This window comes from Suricata suricatta, chromosome 8 (assembly GCF_006229205.1).
Source record: "Suricata suricatta isolate VVHF042 chromosome 8, meerkat_22Aug2017_6uvM2_HiC, whole genome shotgun sequence".
Classification (NCBI taxonomy): Eukaryota; Metazoa; Chordata; class Mammalia; order Carnivora; family Herpestidae; genus Suricata; species Suricata suricatta.
The window spans coordinates 37500686-37506685 of NC_043707.1; the positions used below are offsets into that span (position 1 = coordinate 37500686).

At 60.8% G+C, this 6000-nt stretch overlaps 1 protein-coding gene across 3 annotated transcripts in view; it reads left to right on the plus strand.

Moving 5' to 3' along the window:
* The window catches only part of LOC115299022 (AN1-type zinc finger protein 2A-like), a 123601-nt gene that overhangs the window by 86274 nt on the left and 31327 nt on the right, over window positions 1–6000 (plus strand). The gene's annotated exons all lie outside the window — the stretch shown is intronic.

Below are 6000 nucleotides of genomic sequence, written 5' to 3' on the forward strand. Positions count from 1 at the left end.
CCAGCCCAGGGCCCAGGGAGCTGCTGCCCTGACTGCACAGCTGCCCTGTGGGGCCGCAGGCAGGGCTGCTGGCGAGCAGCCGCACTGGGCTGAGCACAGCTCGGGTCTTGGGAAAGCATCACGTGGAACACGATCCGTTTAGAATCTCCTTCCTAGTTCGTGTGCTTGTGTGGCCCTGGCTCACTTGTCGAGACCGTCCGTGTTGCGTGTGCACCCAAACCAGCCTGACATGCGGATGGCAGGTGGCGAGTGGCAGCACTGGGTCCCGGATTGGAAACAGTCCTGAGTCTCTGCCGACAGCCTGTCAGTATGGAATCCAGCACCTTTGTTCCGTGAGCAAGAGTCATGCGTGGTCCCCACACACGTCCAGCACACAGGCAGCCGTGATCCAGATGCAGATAGCTCTCGTTCCTTTGCTGCGGCAACCTTCTGGGGAGGCCCGTGATGGGGAGCCCCCTCATCCCACAGACAAGCATTTGCTGAGGCTCATCCCAGTCTGTGGGAGGACAGGGGCCCAGGCGCAGGTGGACAGTGCCACAGTCGAGGCTCCTGGAGGGCCGGGCTTGCCCATGCCCCATGCAGATGGAACGTGGGTCCTGGGCATGGGCACGTGGCACGGGTGGTGCTCAGGAGGCCCGAGCTGCTGTGGGTTGTGGGCAGTGAGAGAAACACACTCCGATCTCGCAGCCAGCGGTGCTCATCACAGTGTAGATGTTCTGGAGAATGTGGGCAGGGGTGCAGCCCAGGCCCCGCTACTGCTCCTCAGGGCCGCTGCCCGTCACCCTACACCTGGGAGCCTGGCAGATACGTCCACGCCCCTAAGCCTGCCCCTTCCCAGCCCCCCTGTCTCTGGTCCCCAGCCCCTGCAGTGACTCCACTTCCCTGTAGCACACTCTGGTTTTGCAAGTCCAGGAAGCTGGGAACAGACACTTCCCCTCAGGCCGCCTGGGAAGCAGGCCAACCTGGGAACAATGGTCTGGCTCCCGCCCTCACGCACAGGCCTCAGACCACCTTTCCAGCTCACCAGCTCTTGGCCCACCTCCTTCAGGAAAAGAGGAACTTGGGGCACAGCCAGTGGGAAGCGGCCTCACCGGGGGCACGTGGGCCAGCACTCAGGGGCGCCCAGTGCCCATTTTCACTTGGAAACCTGCCATGTTCTCTCCATATGGCAGGATCGATAATCCCAACTTTCCAGGCCTAGTCCCCTGTGTCCCCTGGCAGCTGACGAGTCCAGGTCAGAGAGGACCCGGGTGGGCCTCTCATCCAGGCCAGTCCTGTCACTATATCCCCCCACACCTTCCCGCTAGGACCCAAGGTTCCTTCTTGCCAGAGCTCCTTGCTGCCTCCCTGGCCCCTGGGCCTGCCCTCCTATTCCATACACCCTAGAGCCCTTTCCGGAAGGGTCTGTTGGCAGAGATGCCTGGCCTGCACTGCCCTTACCGCCTCCGCTCCCTCGGTGCCACTATGCTTCTGCTGGACCTGCCTCCACCCTCCCAAAGCTTCCTCCAAGATTCCTTCAGGACTGACACCCTATCACATCCACCCAGTTCTCATGTCCACGCCCAAAGCAATGGCTGTGCCCACAGGCCTGCACCAGGGATCCCTGTGAACCCTGCTCCTGCCAGCCCCCTGTCACCGCAGCTGGGCGCTGGGCCCATCCCAAACCAGACCTCTCCCCCCGCCCAGGGTGGGTGTTCAGGTTGGCACCCCTTCCTGACCTCCACTGGGACTGAGGAGCACATGGACCACTGCAAATGTCTTCTAAGAGCAACCCCCGCCCCTCCCCGTCTCGCATCCTCAGGATGCCCGCCAAGATGGGCCCGCGCTTGCTCCTCTGCAGCCCACTGAGCCTGCCCACATCCACAGAGCCAGGGTGCCCCTGGTGTGCTCCTAGGACCGGCCGCCACAGGACCCTCTGCTCAGCTGGAAGCGGGCCTCAGTGGTGACAGGCCTGCGCACGGGGGCTGCAGGAGTGCCGGGAGTCTGGGCTGGGCCAGAAAAGGGAGGCGCTCTCCAGGCCAGCACCCACACCCCTGCTTGCGGCCGTCCAGTACAGACCCAGTTAGGGTTCCATTCGGGCTTTCCAGTACAGGTGACTCACATACCCTCTTCCTCTCTGAGAGTTTTCTGTTTGTTTTATTCTCTAATTACACTCAGAAGAAAGCCTCTGCACTGTAAGGACTGGGCCAGCCTTTCAAGTGCCCACTCCCCTTCCCAGTCCTCTTCATGCGGCTTCGGGACAGCACGGGTCCAGGCCTGTGGGGCCAGCAGGTGCCCGGAAGGGGGGAGGCCAGCCTGGTGGAAGCAGGTGCCGGAGTGCACGGCGGGGCTGGCCTGGGTGACGGGTGAGCCCTCAGCAAGGGGCGGCCTCCACACAGGCTAGAGACACAAATGACCTGTTCCTCCAGAAAACCCTGAGAGGACCCGGAGGCTGAGGGGCCCCCTGCACAAGGCCGGCTGAGCAGGGGAGGCCCCTGGAGGGGACAGAACTATGCCCAGCGCTCCAGTATGGACGGGTCACCTCGCAGACCCTATAGAGGAGAGCTAGGCCGAGGCCCACTAGGGCAGGGTTTCTTGGTCAATGCTGGCATTCCATTTGTGGACCTAGTCTGTGGCTTTGCCACCCGGGCCTCTCTGCTGGCTCATGGGGGACCTCGGGCCAGTCTCAGAGGCCACTGTAACACAGTTGCTGCCTCTGGCTGGGCAGCAGAGGCCTGATGAGCACTTGTCGGGGACTGACAAGAGGCCCGTGGACATACAGACGGCTGTTTTGAGTGTCTGCTGAGAGGCTCCTAGGGAGCAGAGCCCTTCTGAGTTTCTGGGTCCACGTCCCCATTTCTAGGGACTTTGTTTCTGGAGCAGGTCTTCAGCTGGGGGACAGTCACCCACTGTCATGCTCTCAGGCATAAGAGACGAGCCGTTTACTCCCCAAGACTGCCTCTGGGCTTCCATCATTAGTTTTTAGAAGATGCTTTCCTGGACTTGCCGTTTCCCGGCTCGGGTGGGAGGTGCCCCCAGGGCTGCTCAGGAGGCTCTCTGGCAGGGCTGGCAGCACAGCACGGGAGTGTCTGCAGGCTGGCTGCCCCCGGCATGGGGCATGGGCAGGTGGAGAAGGCCGGGTGGCTCACAGGCCTGGAGGCCCATGGGAGCGCCTCCTGCTCTGCCCTGAGGGTGCCACTTCCGCAGGGGTCACTCCTGAGCCTCGAGGCCCCACCGCGAGGGCAGGCACGGGCCTGGGTGGGCACCATCCCCATGGTGGTAGGGTGGTGGCCAGGCCTGGGTGATGGAGGGGGACAGGCGGGCACAGCACGGCGGGGCTGCAGGAAGGATGCGTGAGGCAGGGGGGCGCTGGTCCTCGATCCCTCTCCTTTCAGGCCCTGCCCTGTGCCACGTAGACCTGCTGTGCACCATGAGATTCAACTTCAGATGAAGGTTCTAGAACAATCAAAATGCTTTGAAAATGACTCCTGAATGTTTATTTCCTTTTGTAATAATGGGTAGAGGCTTTAGCTACATCCAGCGGGCAGAAGCAGACACTCGGAAAGCCTGCTGCTGTCACAGGTTTCCAGCTCAGAGGGCTTGCGCATACAGACTCCCACCACTAACGCTCGCCTTCTGGGAGGTGATAAGAAATGGCTCCTTACACAGATTGGTTGTTTGGATTTTTATAGCTTTTTGCTTCTTACCGTTCTCAATTGCAGAGCAGTGAGCGAGCCAGGCAACCTGGCTGAGATGCATAAACAAAGAGCGGCCTCTCTGTCTGCCGGAAAGAGAGCAGGCACGCCTCAGGAAGGGCTGTAGGGGACGGGGGCCAGGCCAGCGGGGCGCCTGGGCCAGGCCAGCGGCTTCCCTCTCCTGCAAGGAGAGGGGACAGGGGACACACGCTCTTTGGTTTGTGGGCGAACTGGTGACTTGGGCTGTCTTGCCCCTAACTTGGTTTGCGGCTCATGCTCCTTCCAGGTGTGCCAAGCCAGGAGAAAACAGAGACTCCCTCAGAAATTCAAAGGCCTGAGAACAGATCGGGTCTCCCATTTCAGACTCGGCAGGCCTGGCACTGCATCTGGGCTCCCCGATCTCCCCTAGCTGTTAACTAGGTGAGCTCTTACCTGGGGGGGGCAGGGGGCACGCACATGCTCAGAGCCCCTGATCTGATCGTTGCCTCTGGTTCTTTCCGAGGGTGGGACCAGCTGGACTCCTGGTGTGCTGGGTCCTAATTACAACCGGGAAACCATTGGACACGCCCTCACGGGCACGTTTGGGAGGAAAGGGACCCAAGGCTGGCCTGCTGGGGGACACTAGGACACTTGGCCCGTCTCACGCTGTCCTGCTGCTCAGGGATGTTATGCTGGCACGTGGGCCCCGTGGGACTGGAGTCTGCTCCCAGCAGTGCTGTATCTCAGCATCTCAAGTTAGAGGGGAAATTAGCCTTCTTACCTAGACTGAGTCCTCTCTGCTCGTTGGTGCCGAGGTAGTATTTGGGGTCCTACACCTGTGAGACCCTGATGGGCAAATGCAGCTGCTGCCGCCTAGCTGTACAAGTGCTTTTGAGCTTTGAGCCAGCAGTGAGCAAGGGGAACAACCCAGAACCACTGTTTTAGGAAGAAGGAGCATGGTGTTGTCACGTGCACTACCGCAGAGGTCCACCCCCCAGCCCCTGCTGCCCCCAAGCCGTGGCCCTGCTACGTAGTTGGGCCATTAAAGGCCAGTTGGCAGTTAATTTTTCAGGATTCCAAATGACATGTAGGGCCCTGGTCAGATGCAGCTGCCCCGGGCGGCCCCTCGCCCCCCGGGCCCAGGAGGCGGCTCGGGCTCTTCCCACCTCTGAATGGCACAAGCGGATTTCCCAGCTCTGATCTCTGCAGGCATGCTGCTTTCTCCTTATGTAATAGGTACAGTCTTCACAGCTCAACACAGCCCACCTTGCCTCTCAGCAACCTGCCACACACTTGGAGGTATGGGGCCCGAAGTCAACACTGACTGGTCTGTGTTGGCCTTACGCTGTGTTCCGCTATCCCCCGTGTGTTTCCGTCCTCCCTAGAGAGGCAGGACGTCACATGGTCAGAGAGCCATGTGGCCCTGGGCCACAGGCTTACCGCTCCAGGCCAGCTCCCTGTGTGTGAGGGGCCTGGTCAGCACCCCGCGTTACGAGCTCCTCACCAGGAGGCCTGCTTCGTTCATGAAGGAGGCAGAGCTTCTGGCCGGGGAGCTGGGCGCCACAGCGGCTCCACAAGGAGCTGTGCAGCAGGCCGAGGACGGTGACTGTGTGCTACGTGTGGTTACTGCTAGTGCCTCTCTTAGCACCCAGTGGGGCCCCAGCCAGACAGGGGCACCACTATGCGTCAGCAGCCTGGGGACAGGGTCAGAGCCATTTTGGTCCTACTCTTGTGTCCCCAAAGGTCTGTGAGGCCTCCTGGATGCTGGAGACGGGCTGCCCAGCTCAAAGCTGGAATGGACATCTCAGAGCAGGGCATCTGAGGCGAAGGGGGACATCAGATGTGCCGTCTCCCTCAGGCTCCCCATGAGACCCAGAGACCAGAACTAAGGTGTTAATGACAGTTCTTGTTGCTAGCAGAGGTATTCAAAGGTTGGGGGCCACTGCCTCCTGTGAGGTTTTGCAGGAGCCTTTCCGTACCCAGCAGTTACATTTTTAGCAAGAGTCCCAGACAGTTGACAAGAGACTTGATAACTACACTTAGACGTAGTTCCAGAACTTACTAAAAACTGTCACCATAATGGGGAGAAAGCTATAGTCACGCTGACCCAGGAGACCTTGGTCAGCCTCCTTTCCCTCACCCCCTCTCCCTCCCTGTAGGACGCAGGAGGACACAGCCCGGTGATGGGTGGTGGCAGATGCCTGAGCGCTTGCCCCTCCACAGGTTAATGACCGCAGGGCGACGGCCGGGTCAGCTCAGCTCAGCTCAGCCGAGGGCAGCCAGAGGCTGGGGACATTGCCCCCAAACCTCTGGTTAACAGCGCCCCCACCCCGCAAGTGGACAGTGC